Source organism: Arvicanthis niloticus, chromosome 18 (genome assembly GCF_011762505.2).
Source record: "Arvicanthis niloticus isolate mArvNil1 chromosome 18, mArvNil1.pat.X, whole genome shotgun sequence".
Classification (NCBI taxonomy): domain Eukaryota; kingdom Metazoa; phylum Chordata; class Mammalia; order Rodentia; family Muridae; genus Arvicanthis; species Arvicanthis niloticus.
The window spans coordinates 26317908-26334955 of NC_047675.1; the positions used below are offsets into that span (position 1 = coordinate 26317908).

Sequence of the window (17048 nt, forward strand, 5' to 3'; positions counted from 1 at the left end):
TATTTTCTAGTTCCATCCACTTACCTGAGAATTTTTTGAATTCATTATTTTTAATAGCTGAGTAATACTCCATTGTGTAAATGTACCGCAATTTTTTTATCCATTCATCTCTTGAAGGAAATCTGGGTTCTTTCCATCTTCTGGCTATTATAAATAAGGCTGTTATGAACATAGTGGAGCATATGTCCTTGTTATATGTGGGAGCATCTTTTGGGTATATACCCAGGAGTGGTATAGCTGGGTCCTCAGATAATGCTACATCCAATTTTCTGAGGAACCATTAGACTGATTTCCAGAATGGTTGTATGAGCTTGCAATCCCACCAATAATGGAGGAGTGTTCCTCTTTCTCCACATCCTCACCAGCTTCTACTATCACCTGATTTTTTATCTTAGCCATTGTGATTCTTGTGAGGTGGTATCTCAGGGTTGTTTTGATTTGCATTTCCCTGATGACTAAGGATGTTGAGTATTTCTTAAGGTGCTTCGCTGCCAGGCCATTCGAGCTTCCTCAGTTGAGAATTCTTTGTTTAGCTCTGTACCACCTTTTTAAAATAGTGTTATTTGGTTGTCTAGAGCCTATTTTCTTGAGTTCTTTGTATATATTGGATATTACCCCTCTAAAGGATGTAGGATTAGTAATGATCTTTTCCCAATCTGTTGGTTGCCGTTTTGTCCTATTGACAATGTCCTTTGCCTTACAGAAGCTTTGCAATTTTATGAGGCCCCATTTGTCATATCTTGATCTTAGAGCATAAGCCATTGGTGTTCTCTTCAGAAAATTTCCCCCTGTGACTAGGTATTTGAGGGTCTCCCCATCTTCTCTTCTATTAGTTTCAGTGTATCTGGTTTTATGTGAAGGTCCTTTATCCACTTGGACTTGAGCTTTGTAGAAGGGGATAAGAATGGATTAATTTGCATTCTTCTACATGCTGACCTACAGTTGAATTAGCACCATTTGTTGAAAATGCTGTCCTTTTTCCACTGGATGGTTTTAGCTCTTTGTCAAAGATCAAGTGACCATAGGTGTGTGGGTTCATTTCTGGATCTTCAATTCTATTCCATTGATCTTCCTGACTGTCTCTGTACCAATACCATGCAGTTTTTATCACTATTGGACTATGTTACAGTTTGAGGTCAGGGATGGTGACTCCCCCAGAAGTTCTTTTATTGTTGAGAATAGTCCTGTTTTTTTGTTATTCCAAATGAATTTGCAAATTGCTCTTTCGATGTCTATGAAGAATTGATTTGGAATTTTGATGAGAATTGCATTGAATCTGTAGATTGCTTTTGGCAAGATGGCCATTTTTACTAAATTAATCCTGCCAATCCACGATCATGAAAGATCGTTCCATCTTCTGAGATCTTCTTTGATTTCTTTCTTCAGAGATTTGAAGTCTTTGTCATAGAGATCTTTCAGTTGCTTGGTTAGATTCACTCCAAGATATTTTTATATTATTTGTGACTACTGTGAAGGCTGTCATGTCCCTAATTTCTTTCTCAGCCCATTTGTCCTTTGAGTAGAGGAAGGCTACTGAATTGTTTGAATTGATTTTATATCCAGCCACTTTGCTGAAGTTGTTTATGAGGTTTAGGAGTTCTTTGGTGGAAGTTTTAGGGTCACATAATTATACTATCATATCATCTAAATAGTGAAATTTTGACTTTTTCCATTCCTATTTGTATCCCTTTGACTTCCTTTTGGTTTCTAATTGTCTGGCTAGGACTTCCAGTACTATATTGAATAGGTAAGGTGAGAGTGGGAAGCCTTGTCTAGTCCCTGATCTTAGTGTGATTGCTTCAAGTTTCTCGCCATTTAGTTTGATGTTGGCTACTGGCTTGTATATTGCTTTTACTATGTTTAGGTATGGGCCTTGAATTCTTGATCTTTCAACAGTTTTAACATGAAGGGATGTTGAATTTTGTCAAATGCGTTCTCAGCATCTAGTGAGATAATCATGTGGTTTTCTTCTTTGAGGCTGTTTATGTAGTGGATTACGTTAATGGATTTCCAAATATTGAATCATCCCTGCATTCCTGGGATAAAGCCTCCTTGATCATGATGAATGATTGTTTTGATGTGTTCTTGGATTCAGTTTGCGAGAATTTTATTGAGTATTTTTGCATCAATATTCATAGGAGAGATTGGTCTGAAGTTCTCTTTCTTTGTTGGGTCTTCGTGAGGTTTAGCTATGAGTGTAATTGTAGCTTCATAGAACAAATTGAGCGTTGTTCCTTCTGTTTCTATTCTGTGGAATAATTTGAAGAGAATTGTTATTAGGTCTTCCTTGAAGGTCTGATAGAATTCTGCAATAAAACCATCTGTTCCCAGACTTTTTTTGATGGGGAGATTTTTAATGACTGCTTCTATTTCTTTAGGGGTTATGTGACTGTTTAGATGGTTTATCTGCTCCTTCTTTAACTTTGGTACCTGGTATCTATCTAGAAAATTGTCCATTTCATCCAGATTTTCCAATTTTGTTGAGTATAGGCCTTTGTAGTAGGATCTTATGATTTTTTTGAATTTCCTAGTTTCTGTTGTTATGTCTCCCTTTTTAGTTCTGATTTTATTAATTTGGATACTGTCTCTGTGCCCTTTGGTTAGTCTGGCTAAGGGTTTATCTATCTTGTTGATTTTCTCAAAGAACCAGCTCCTGGTTTGTTGATAATTTGTATAGCTCTTTCTGTTTCTACTTGATTGATTTCAGCCCTGAGTTTGATTATTTCCTTCCATCTGCTCCTCTTGGGTATATTTGCTTCTTTTTGTTCTAAAGATTTCAGGTGTTCTGTTTGAGTTGTTAGTGTATGCTCTCTCCAGTTTCTTTTTGTAGACACTTAGAGCTACGATCTCTGCTCTTAGTACTGCTTTCATGGAGTCCCACAAGTTTTGGTATGATGTGTCCTCATTTTCATTAAATTCTAAAAAGTCTTTAATTTCTTTCTTTATTTCTTCCTTGACCAAGTCATCATTGAGTAGAGCATTGTTCAGTTTCCAAGTGTATGTGGGCTTTCCATTGTTTTTGTCATTATTAAAGACCAGTCTTAGTCCATAGTGGTCTGATAGGGTACAAGGGATTATTTCAATTTTTTTTGTATCTGTTTAAGCCTTTTTTGTGACCAATTATATGGTCTATTTTGGAGATGGTACCATGAGGTGCTGAAAAAAAGCTATATTCTTTTGTTTTAGGATGAAATGTCCTATATAGATATCAGTTAAGTACATTTGGTTCATAACTTCTGTTAGTTTCATTGTGTCTCTGTTTACTTTCTGTTTCCATGATCTGTTCATTGCTGAGACTGGGGTGTTGAAATCCCCCACTATTATTTTGTGAGGTGCAATGTATGCTTTGAGTTTTAGTAAAGTTTCTTTTATGGATGTGGGTGCCCTTGCACTTGGGGCATAGATGTTCAGAATTCAGAGTTCATTTTGGTACATTTTTCCGTTGATGAGTATGAAGAGTCCTTCCTTATCTTTTTTGATTACTTTTGGTTGAAAATCAATTTTATTTGATATTAGAATTTCTACTCCAGCTTGTTTCTTGGAACCATTTGCTTGAAAAATTGTTTTCCATCCTTTTACTCTGAGGTAGTGTCTGTCTTTTTCACAGAGGTGTGTTTCCTGTATGCAGAAAAATTCTGGGCCCTGTTTATGTATCCAGTCTGATAGTTTCTGTCTTTTTATTGGAGAATTGAGTCCATTTATGTTAAGAGATATTAAGGAAAATGATTGTTGCTTCCTGTTATTTTTGTTATTAGAGGTGGTATTATGTTTGTGTAACTATCTTATTTTGGGGTTGTTGAAAGATTACTTTCTTGCTTTTTCTAGGTTGTAGTTTCTCTCCTTGTGTTGGAATTTTCTATCAGTTATCCTTTGAAGTGCTAGATTTGTGGGAAGATATTGTGCAATTTTGGTTTTGTCATGGAATATCTTGGTTTCTCCATCAATAGTGATTGACAGTTTTACTAGGTATAGTAGTCTGGGCTGGCATTTATGTTCTCTTAGGGTCTGTATGATATCAGTCCAGGATCTTCTGTCTTTTATAGTCTCTGGTGTAAAGTCTGGTGTAATTCTTATAGGTCTGCCTTTATACGTTACTTTGCCTTTTTCCCTTACTGCTTTTCTTTGTTTTGTGCATTAGGTCTGCCTTTATATATTACTTTACCCTTTTCCCTTACTGCTCTTAGTATTTTTTCTTTGTTTTGTACATTTGATGTTTTGATTATTATATGATGGGAGGTATTTCTTTTTCTGGTCTAGCCTATTTAAGATTTTGTAGGCTTCTTGTGTATGTATAGACATCTCTTTATTTAGGTTAGAAAAGTTTTCCTCTATAATTTTGTTGAAGAAATTCTTTAAGTTGGGAATCTTCTCCCTCATCTATACCTATTATCCTTAAGTTTGGCCTTCTCATTGTGTCCTTTATTTCCTGGCTCTTGTGGGTTAGGAACTTTTTGCATTTTGCATTTTCTTGGACAGTTGTGTCAATGTTTTCTATGGTATCTTCTGCACATGAGATTCTTTCTTCTATCTTTTGTATTCTGTTGGTAATGCTTGCGTCTATGACTCTTGATCTCTTTCCTAGGTTTCTATCTCCAGGGTAGTCTCCCTTTGTGATTTCTTTATTGTTTCTACTTCCATTTTTAGATCCTGGATGATTTTGTTTAATTCTTTCACCTGTTTGGTTATGTTTTCTTGCAATTCTTTAAGGGATTTTTGTGCTTCCTCTTTAAGGGCTTATACCTGTTTACCTGTGTTCTCCTCAAATTCTTTGAGAGTATTATTTATGTCCTTCTTAAAGGCCTCTATCATCATCATGAGAAGTGCTTTTAATTCTGAATCCTGCTTTTCTGGTGTAATGGGGGTGTTCAGGCCTTGCTATGGTGGGAGAATTGGGTTCTGATGCTGCCAAGTAACTTTGGTTTCTCTCACTTATGTTCTTGCGCTTGCTTTTCACCATCTGGTTAATTCTAAAGCTACCTGCACTCACTGTCTATTACTGGAGCCTGCCTTTCCAGTTATCTTGCTTGTGTCAGAACTCCTCAAGGTGCAGATGACTCTGTGATCCTGTGATCCTGAGCTCCAGCTGCTCTGAGTACAGTGGCTCCTCTAGGATGACTCAGGATGTGGTGTCTCCATGGTCGCAGACCAGCTAGGTGTCCACTGCTCTGGGTGCCATGTCTCCTCTAGGATGCCTCAGGATAAGTTGTCTTCACAGGAGCAGACCAGCTAGGTGTCTGCTGCTCTGAGTGTAGTGGCTCCTCTAGGATGTCTTGGGATATAGTATCTTCATGGGAGCAGACCAGCTAGGTGTCTGCCCCAGGCACAAGGATGAGGCGAAGAGCAGAAGGGGAGTGGTATTCCGCAGGGGCAGGGTTTGGGTACTTGGTGGGTCCTGAGAAAACCCTACTCCCAGTTGTAGCTCTGGAGCGTAGGGCAGTGAATGACTGTTCTTATAGGCTGCTCTGAGTTCAGTGGCCCCTCTAGAATGTCTTGGGATATGGTGTCTTTACAGGAGAAGACCAGATAAGTGTTTGCCCCAGCCACAAGGACCAGGCGAGGGCTAATGAAAGTTTTATTGTAAATTATTTTGATTATTTTCCCTCCCTCCTTATCTTCTTCCCAGATCCTTTCTGTTTCTTTTCTATTCCCATCTCTCTATAACTCCTTATATTCTTTCTCCCTTTCAAATTCATGATTTCTTCTTTAATTTAATGTTATACATATGAATATATAAATTTAGCCTGCTGAGTCATTTAGTCTTGCTCATATGTGTATTTGTTCACGAATGACCAATTTGTACTGAAATACTCATCTGGGGCTCATTTTTAGAGATGACTAATCATCTCTCTCTCAAAAATTAAAAAAATAAATAAAGTGCTTAATAAAAATAAATTATCTTAATTTTTAAAAAAATTGACACTTAAGTCTTTGGGGTGTGACCTCAAATAGAATTATGTTCTTTCTCTTTCTCCCTTTGTCTCTCTGTCTCCCCCTTTCTCTCTTCTTCCTCTCCCTTCTCTTTCTTTCCCTCTCCCCCTCTCCCTTTTCTTATTCTTCTGAGTGTGTGTGTATATAAATATTTACACGCATACCTGCCATGCTATGTTAACACATGCTACTCTGATGAGGCAAACCAATTATAGTAATCTAAAGTATATTATATAATGTACATTATATTATATATTTTGGATATATGAATTCACACACACACACACACACACACACACACACACACATATATATATATGTCATGAAAGTTGAAGAGTTGAAAGATATATTTATCTTATTTTTATTTATAAAAAAAAAGATGAGAAAGGAAAAAAGGATGAAAAAAGGGTAGAGCAGGCTAATAAGGGTGAATATGACCAAAGTACATAATTATATAAAAATATCTTTATGCAGTCAAACACTTCACACAATGCAAATATACCAGTAAACATTAAAATGTTATATACAACCATGATAAGTAAGAGATTATTTACTTTACTTTCAATGAATTTTAATTGTGAACAGATTAATACTTACAGTATCAGAGGTACTTAGACCATTCACATATTTTGTCAACATGTCTAGGTGATGATCATAAGATCAGTGGGGCTGAGCAGTGTTCTACAGAGGTACTTTAGAGGATATTGGGGAGCCAAGTAAGAATAATTTCTCTTCTGGTGTTAGTAAGACAATGTCCAACCAATGTGGCAAATGCTTAGGAAATGAGGAGAATTTAAAATTTTTCTCTTATACATTACTTCCTGACCACAGTTTCTTCTCCCCCCTTTTTGTCAGCCTTTCATCCAACCACATCAATATAGCAGAGTATCATTTGGAATCATTTCATTGATTTTTTTTTCTTGCCAATCATGTTTGGTTCTATCCTTGGTTTCTTGGCTACGTGGTCACTGGTTCCTGACCATCCAGGCAGTGTCAGGATTGGGCTTCCTTTCATGGCATAGATCTCACACTAAGGTAGTCTTCAGTTGGACACTCCCATTGACTCTGTGCCACCTTTACCACAGCACAACTTGCAGACAAGACAAATTATTGATAGAATGTTTTGTGCTTGGGTTGCTGTCCCAATCCCTCCACTAGATGTCTTGCCTGGTTACAAAATATGAACAGTTCAGGTTCTGTATTACTCATTACTGGAAGTCTTAGTTAGGGTCACCCTCAAAGATTCCTTGGAGTTTCCACTGCACTAGGTCATCCTCAAAATGATCTCCTAAATCCAGTCATCTCTCTCAGTACTCTCTTCCTCCATCCTCTCCTGACATGATCTATCCTGCTTTGGTCTGCACCAGTCCCCAGTCTACCTCTACTACAGATTCTACTCTTTTTTCCCAGGCAAATTCATACACACATACACATCCTTGAGACCTCCTTGTTATTAACTTCTCTGGGTCTATGGATTATAACATAATTATGTTCAATTTACAGCTATTATCAACTTATAAGTGAGTATATACCATGTTTGTATTTCTGGATCTAGTCTATCTCACTCAAAACTTTTTTCTAGTTACAGATATTTTCTTGCAAATTTCATAATGTTATTGTTTAGGAGCTGAGAATACCATGTATTCTTTATCTATTCTTTGTTTAAGGGGAAACTAGTTAGGGGAAATTGGTTGCTTCCAATTTCTGGCTATAATAAATAAAGCTAATATGAACATGATTAAACAATTGTCCTTGTGGTAATATAGAGTATCCTCTGGGTATATGTTCAGGAGTAGTATAGCTGGTTCTTGAGGTAAATTTATTCCCAATATTCTGAGAATGTTGGGAGCCGTAGTGAGTATGTCAGTATGCGCCTTTCCAAGATGGCACTGGCCTTGTGTATTCCCAGTAGTAAACAAGTAACTGCGCACCTGCAAAGGCAGAAAACCCGCCAAAGTCACTGGCCAATCCTGAGGCGTAATATTGGGTGGTGAGCGAACAGCCAATCAGAAGTGAATACGTCACTCTAGGGTGTATTTAAGCTAGGCCCCTTCCTGTTTTCAGCCCTTCCGCTTCCTTCCGCGTCCTTCCGCATTTTCCACGTTTGCTGATTCAGAGTAAAGCCTCATTTTGCAGTAACTACCCAAATTCTGCCTCTCGTGTTTCTCTTCCATGGGCATGGGGGGACTCGGGAGGCGCGCGTTATATCTGGCGCCGAGAACCCGGGAATTTCAAGGCGCTGCGGAAGGCCCCTGAGACTCGGGGAGGGTTAAAAGACTGAAGGTTTCAAGGTACGTCTTTGGAAGGTATGCCTGGGGTAGAAACCTTCGTTGCGGGTAGATATTCACCCATTGCCACCACAATAATAGCTAGCCTCTTGTTTGCATTGCTTTCAGCTATTAGGGCAAGTCAAGAGCTTTCAAGACTGGTCTGCTCCAGGCTATCAGAACCAGGGCGTGTTAGCCGGCAACAGGCAAAAAGGCCTGGTCATAGGATAGAGTACTCTAAGGGAACTAGGGCTACTGCAGAGTCCATTAAGCTTAAGGGGAGAGTGGAGGTCAAAAAGACTCCCCTATACTTCATTAAGGAGCCTGACTCCATAGAACTGGGCAGCTCCGAGGAAGAGAGCATAGAAGAGGGAGTAGCCATTTGTGCAAAGGATAGCCGTTCTGAGATAAGACTAAGAAGGATCTTCAGTCACTCAGTCCCAGCGCCAGCAGCTTACTCGGCTCGAGGGTCCCCTGCTGTGCTTCTCGGCTCGGGCTGTGGGAACAGAGACTCTACGACAGGCCCCGGGTCAGACCAGTTGTAGAAGCGTCTAAGCTCTGCTACCTGCAGCGGCTTGCAACAAGGCGGAGCCAGAGCAAGGGAACGTGTCGCGAAAGGCAGACAGAGGAGGGAGATAGTCTGCCCTGGAAAGCGTGGCGGGCACACGGGAGGTGCCCCGCGAGCTCAGAGCAAGCAATGCCAGTGATAGAACAGATGATTTTTAAAAATGCCACAGCTGAATGCCGTGCAGCCATTGTCCCTCGTAAGAACAAGAGGCTACAAGATTAGCTAAGGGCTTGCTGTGGCCCAGGGAAGGGGGGCTGTTTGTGCTTATTCCACAGGTGAAAACAATTCAATTTGGGTCCCTACTCAGCTGGTGCAGATTGTGAAGAATGAAGCTGGATTACAAGATTACGGTTCTGATTCTCCTGATACTGAAGTTCCATTTGGTGATAAGTATACCGCTGTGGGCCATAGTCAGATCTTGATCTGTTCTCTTGCCAGTGCATTCAAATGCTGAAGTACTACCTTTTGATTACAGCTATTTGAGTGTTACTTACAAAAGAGGCTTTAAAACATAGTTAAACGGCCAATATTCCATTGGCTACAGTTGGTAGCTCAACTGAGAGTTTGAAAATTTTTGATTTGCCTATGTTTATAGAGAAAAGATACAACATGTGTCTTTTAAGGTTTACAGTTTAAATTTAAGGTTTTAAGTTAAAAATCAAAACCACACAATTCGGCATAGCCAAGCCTCAGAGAGCAGGCAGAGGGAGGTTAAGTGCATTTACATTTGAATTAAGACAATGCAATGTAGAAGCTCAGGTGTTAAGCTCCTTTTGTTCTGAGTCTTCAGACCAGGCCCTAGAAATGTGCTTAAGGGAATTTGTTTTTTGTCCTCATTGTTTCTTGTGAGAGGAGGGGTAAACCTAGACCCAAAGACTTTACAACAGTCTGTGGGCTAAAAGTTATGTTTATGCTACAGAAATTAAAATTATGCCTGCTTCCCTCCATGAATATAGCTGTGCCTGCTGATAGAGTATGGTTCAGGTTGTTTTAATTCCTCTGTACTTGGAGTTGTTGAGGATGAGATGCTTTGGATTCCTCTAATATATGTAACAATTATTAGAGAATAAGATTGGTTTTTATCTGATATATTCATTAGACTAAAAAGATTGGTTATTAAATTAATCCAAAATAAAGTTCAAATTTAAGATTTATACAACATAAGTTGCCTACTCCAGCTGCCATTTCAGTAAATGCTTGTATAAAAGATGTTTTGTACCTTCCCTTTACATTTCTGGTAAAGGTAAAAGATTTACAGTTAGTAAATTTATTCATAATTTTTAAGAGCCCATGAAGCGATATTTGTTAGAAATAATTGCTTCAGAAAATGGTTAATTGTTTTACATTTTATATATACCAATATTGTTGTTGCTTCAATACAAAAAAGTAAGAGGTTAAATCTTTTGGTGTGTATTATTCATTGTGTGATACTTTATTAGTGGATTTCTCTAAAGAAATTTTTTCTGCAAGCCATTGCTCCAATATAACGAGCTTTAAAAATTTTTTAGAGTACTTGTTACTCCAAAAAAGGATTCAAAGACAGTGTCTTTCAATATTTGAGACAGGCTGGGGCTAGAGAAATGGCTCAGCCGTTAAAGGCTAGACTTAATTTAAAATATAAAGGCTGAATTCCCAGCAACCACATGGTGGCTCACAACCATTTGTGGTGGGGATCTAACGCCATCTTTTGGCTTGTGAATGTACATGCAAAAAGAAAATGGTTTACTTTTAATCTTGATTTGCTCTTAGTGATTTTTAAAAGTTGTTAAGAGATAGTATTTGGCTAAAACCTCATCTTAAGCTTACCATAGGAAGATTTAAACCTCTGTTTGATATTTTCAAAGGGATGCAAGTTCTAAATTAAATCATATGTGTATCTTCTTGAGTTTATCCTGCTTCAACACAATTAAATTATGTGTTGTAGCCACTGTTTAGAATGTTAAAAAAGGGTGTATCTGCCTTTGTTTTGTTAAATGATATATTTCATGAAGTACAAAATGTTTCGGCTACATGATCTAATATCTCTAGCCATTTGAATAACATTAAAATTAATAAGGTGTTTTAGGAATGCATCTGCACAACCGGTGTTGGTGTGTGTGGACCCTCCATTTTTCTTTATGTTGTCCAACTTTCAAAATAATTCTGATATCTTGGATTGTAAGAATGTTACATGCCTTTTGGCACAATGCTGGAATGGATCACTAGACCTAGCCTTGGTTGTGCATGTGCCTACCTTTGTGCCCATCCCAGTACATTGTTATGGAGACTTAAAAGAGACTTTGGTCAATCAGAGAGTTGATTTGTTCCAAGCCCATGTGGAGCAGCTCACGGATGTGGTTCAAATAAGCTGAGTGTCAACAACCCCACATCCAGGTATTACACCTCTGAGATTTGTGAATGATACATTTATTTAAAGCCATAATCTTTCTGCTTATTTAAAAGAGAATTGGACTGGGAAGCTGGACCAGATGCAGTAGCAATTGCAGATCCGGATTTTGAGCCTTGATGGAGCACAGATGGACCCCGTTACCCCTGGCAATTTTACCTCTTAAATTTCTTCTGCCTTTTTTTTTCTTTCTAAAGAGCGGGAATAGGCCTGTTTGGTACAGCCCTATGTTGTGGATTAGTGTTCATGATGGTTGGTCTGTAAGCTCAGAGCCCAATAAAAACGTGACAAGGCCGTTTTAGCCCAAGCACTCGCAGCCTTGGAGCAAGCATCTCTCCCTGAAATTTGACTATCTAGGCTAAGAAAGTAGCCGATGACTGAGACCCTCAGTCGATGCACCCCAAGGGTTCAGCCCATTGCACTGGGTCGATGAGAGGTCTAAGTCCAGCCAGCCCTTGCCTAAATAGCTGTAGTACCTAAATAGTAGGTTGACAGCCCTTGCACTCCTGGGAGCTATACTCCATTGCACAGGGACGGGTGTCAATTCCTCTTTCCATCGCACCTGGTAGGGTAAGGGAGAATCTTTGGGCTATAAGCTCTTGATCGCTTATTCCTCCAAGATGGAGTTTGCTTGATCAGGCTTGAGTTCGAATCTTGATTGGTGCTGCGCTTAATAGGCAAAAGGCTGTTTCATATTAATAATTTAAACAGGGAGAGATGTTGGGAGCCGTAGTGAGTATGTCAGTATGCGCCTTTCCAAGATGGCGCTGGCCTCGTGTATTCCCAGTAGTAAACAAGTAACTGCGCAGCTGCAAAGGCAGAAAACCCGCCAAAGTCACTGGCCAATCCCGAGGCGTAATATTGGGTGGTGAGCGAACAGCCAATCAGAAGTGAATACGTCACTCTAGGGTGTATTTAAGCTAGGCCGCTTCTGGCTTTTTCTGTCTTTCCGCTTTACTGTTACAAGAAGTAAATCCTGGTTTTGCAGTAACTTCCCGTTGCGTCTCTCGTGTTTCTCTCCCACGGGTGAGGGAGGACACAGGAGGTGCGTGGAACATGAGAAACTGTTATATTGTTTTCTAAAGTAGCTGTATAAGTTGGCCCTCACATCAGTAATGGAGATTGTTCTACTTGCTCCCCATCCTCATCAGCATTAGCTGGCAATTGTGTTTTTGAATTAGGCATCTTGACTGGTGTAAGATGGAGCTGCAGAGTCATTTTGATATACATTTTCCTACTGGCTAAGGATGTTGAACATTTTTCAAGTATTTCTCAGCCCCTTGAAATTCCTCTGTTGAGAATTCTGTTTAGATTTTTACCACATTTTTAATTGGATTATTTGGTTTTTGTGATGTTTAATTTCTTGTGTTCTTTATGTATTTTGGATACTATCTCTACGTCAGATGTGGAACTGGTGAAGGTATTTTCTTCTTCTGTAGGTTGCTATTTTATCCTATTGATGTTCCTCTGCCTTATATAAGTGTCTCAGTTCCATGAGGTCTCATTTAGTGATTGTTGTTCCTAGTGTCTGCGATATTGGTGTTCCAATCAAGATATTGTCTCCTGTGTCATAGATTAAAAAAGAAAAAAAAAACAGAAAACAAGATATTCCATGACAAAAATCAAAGTTAAACAATAGGAAATTATTAAATTCAGATCTTTAAAAAATTTATTTCCTCTAACACTCAATGTATTCATTTTAGAAATTCAACACAAATTTTCAATTTTTTGAGAGTAATGGGAGGGTAATGAGAGTATGATCATAGTATATTGTGCTTATGTATAAAATTATCAAAAATTTAAACATAAAAATGGGCAGTTAAAGTAAAAAAAAAAGGCTGGAATCATTGGGTGTACCTTCCAAGGGGATTATGTTTCTCTATGTTCCTCCCCACCAACATCTGTCTCTCTTTCCTTCTACTTCTCAATAACTTCATGCCAACCTTTCATGAAACATTAACACTTTCAGGCCTCACCAGAATTAAGCGGGCACAAGTGTTATGCTTTGAACCTTCTGAATCTGTGGGGAAAATAAGACATTGATCTTTATAAACTAATTTTTGTGGGGATTTTGTCAAAGAAAATCAAAGATAAAAATTCATAGTTCACGCCCCTTTCTCTTAACATCTACCAATGGCACTGTCTTCCAGTCCATAATTTTAATATAGTATCTGTCTCAAAGAGGTTATTATCAGTATGACAGTTAAATGAACTATAAGCATCTTTCAGCTAATGTCAATATTTTTATTAATTTATATTGATATAGTTGCAAATAAACAATACTCCAGTATTAGAAATTCATATGTAGAATCAGCCTATCATAGACTTTATAGATAAAGTCATGCCATAGCAGTGTACTGAACACCAAAATTAATTCTCATTAGCAGCCCAATTTTAGAGTCTTAAGAAAAGCTAGTCGTAAGAAGTTGTGACTACCTGACATTAAATAAAGATAGTCACATCACGCATCCAATTTTCCCTTAAGAGCACGTATTCAGTACATTCTTTAATATCAAGTGGTCAGTGCCAAGCTGATTTTATCTAAAAGTCATGAAGTTCAAAAGAGAAATATAAAAATCAATCAAAATGAAAATACAGTGAGTGAGAAGTTCTATACACAGATATGTGCTTCTTAAGTAGATTCTTCAAACCATGTAGTATAAGTAGCAAATACTCCAAAGACTTGTATTCATGACTTTAGCCTTGGGGTGAATTAAAGGACAATAACATTTCTATATCTTTCAATATCCCCAATCTAATGTACTAACTAACAACTATAATAATTCCTTGAAGAACAGGGCTATTCATTTTATCCAAAAAGTGAAAGATTCTATATAAATAAATTTTGTTATTTTCAAAAATGACATAAGACAAGAAAGCAAAGCAAGTGTGAATGCATCTTGTGTCTGTAGCACTGCTGAATGTTTGCCATAGGATTTCTGTATTGACAGGCAGATTTCTATTAATCAGGGGGTTATGTTTTTTAGGAAACACTTTCAAATAAATTGGTCCACAATGATAGCACTCAGAAGAAAATAGCTGGTTTGTAAAGCACTTCTCATCCATTGGGAATTTTTGGTAGGATCAAGTGAATGTGTGTGGAGGTGAAGGTTCATTCTGTCCTCATCAATAAGGCTTAACAAACCATTGGCTCTTTATCTTTACAAGACAAGAGTCAAGAGGAATTGGAGAAGTTGCTTTCTCTCTTGGGGGTACAATCTGTCAAGCACTTATTTTCAGCTTTGAGGTTTTCCCCTTATATAGAGTTATTTTGTGGGGATAAGCCTTCCTTGCTTCCTCCCTCTCATTTTCCTCTCTTCATGTGTGTTTTTCTTTCTTTCTTTGCTCCATTTTATCATCTATTCTTCTCCACTCCCCATCAAAAGCATTTTGTTCTATGTAGTTATTTTAATGTACTTGAGAGTTTGTCTAGATCATATACAGAAGACTTGTATAAGGCAGAGACCACATTGCACATTCTCAGCACCCGCTTTAGGTGATGGCACATGGTGACAGTGCAGCAAAGCAACGATTAAGTAGGAGATTTCAAAGAAAATGTGAAGCCTGGATCTGTAGCTCAATGTGAACATGTGCTGCATGCCCTTCTGTGATTTTTGCTGTAAAAGGAATGGCTCATCATTGGAGGAGTGTGTGTATGTGTGTAACATGGAGGACAGGAAATTGTGTGTTCCTCACCAAGGTTTTCATCAATTTCCTTCACATCCCTTAAATCAGCTAGGATTCACTAACTTTATTTTCGTGATTCTTCTCCTTCATGTTTAGAATCCTATAGCTCATCCCCTTCCTTTTTGGAAAAGTCTCACTTATTAATATGGAAATGTTGTTCAATAATTATGTCATATAATAAATATGAGGGTCATTGGCCTTAGGTCATGTGGTAGTTTAAATGGTGGAAACAATGGCTCCCAGAGACTCATGTGTTTAAATGTTTGGCTCATAGGTAGTGACACTCATAGAAGGTGTAGCATTGTTGGAGTAGGTGAGATCTCGTTAGAGGAGGTGTGTCACTGTGGAAGAGGGCATTGAGGTCTCCTATGCTCAAGCCATGACCAGTGTGTTACAGAGTCCTGTTCTGTAGCCTGTGATCAAGATGGATAACTTTTATTTCAAGTCAATGTTTTTTATTGTCAGTTATATGCTTTATAGGAAAAGACGTGGATAACGGGTCAGGGGTGTACAAAAAAGGCCAGCTTCCTACATATTCTATTTACACAGTTATGGGGATGCCCCCCCCCACTTCAGGTGCAGCAGCTGTACTTGGTGGAAGCTTCTTTGCAGACGCAGCATTGGGAACCCTTTGCACAGCCCAAGGGGCAGCAGGAGCAGCAGCTTTTCTTGCAAGATGTGCATTTGCATTCTTTGCATTTACAGGAGCCAGCACAGGAGTAGAATCCATCTGAAGCACAGGAGCAGTTGGGATCCATGGCAAGTGGAGGCATGGTTGAAGGTTGAGAAAAGATGGATGTGTAGAGACCACTTCCACTAGATGGGCAGTGCCCCCAGTTGAGTGATGGGGCCACTCACCTGTCTCAAATTTTTAACACAGATTTTTTTGTTTTATCTAAAGGAATTAAGGGACAAATCATGGAACAGAGACTGAAGGAAATCCCATCCAGAGACAACCACACCTGGGATCCATCCCATCTGCAGACACCAAACTCCATACCATTGCTGATGCCAAGAAGAGCTTTCTAACAGGAATCTGGTATGACTGTTCTCTGAGAAGCTCTACCTGCACCTGACCAATACAGATGCAGATACTTGCAGCCAACCATCAGACTAGCCAGTGATCCAAATGCAAGAGCTAGAGGAAGGACTGTATAAGCTAAAGGGAATTCAAACCCCATAGGAAAAACATCAACTAACTGGACCACCCAGATCACCCACAGATTAAACCACCAACCAAAGAATATAAATAGATGGGTCCATAGCTTCAGCTACATATGTAGCAGAGATTTGACTTATCTGACATCAATGAGATGAGAGGTCTTTGTTCCTGTGGACGTTTGATGCCCCAGGGTAGGGAAATGCTAGAGTGGTGAGGTGGGAGTGGGTGAGTGGGTGGAGGAGGACCCTCATAGAGGCAAAGGGGAGGGGGAAGAGGTAGGATGAGATAGAAGGGTTGTGGAGGGGTTACCAGGAAGGGGAATATCATTTGAAATGTAAAGGAATAAGATTATTAATTTTAAAAAAAGGATGGATAACTTTTAGCTCCTTTTCTGGCAGTATGTGTGCATCGATAGTGTAATACTTCCAGCACCATGATGATGGTGATGGTAGATGGTAATGGTGATGGTGATGGTGATGGTGATGGTGATGGTGATGGTGATGATAATGATAATGATGAAACAAACAGTAAGCCAGCCACAGTTAAATTTTTTTTTTTTTTTTTTTTTTTTTTTAATAAAAATTGCCATGGTCATGGTGTCTCATCATATCAACAAAACCCTAATATGATAACTTTTCTGGTTTAATCCAATTTGCCAGCAACAGTTCATGTTTGATAGTCTTGGTTCTTGCTGCTCCTTTATCAAAATTTAAGTGCTTTAATGAGCTAAGGACTAGATTATGAGAGAATATATTTTTTGGCAGGGGTAAGACAGTTCTCACTAGGTACTGTGGTCTTGTAAGAACTATTTCAAGTCTCATCCCAGAATCTCTGTCCAGCTTCTTGTTTGGTGTAATGATTCTTCTCTTCTGTATATATTCCCACCATTGTTATCCTATCTTCAATCAATTCCTCTCTAGAGACAATCTGATTGTAGCAACATACTTGTGAGCTCTCCAACTGTGGGCTAAGTAGATGTCTTTTCTTTTTTTTTTTTTTTTTTTTGGATGGAGTACTCTGCTTTCAAGATTTTATTATGGTAGTTGAATC

At 38.6% G+C, this 17048-nt stretch overlaps 1 pseudogene; it reads right to left on the reverse strand.

Moving 5' to 3' along the window:
• Positions 1-14499: 14499 nt before the first annotated feature.
• On the reverse strand, positions 14500-16196 carry LOC117723486 (metallothionein-1G pseudogene; annotated as a pseudogene).
• Positions 16197-17048: the final 852 nt, after the last annotated feature.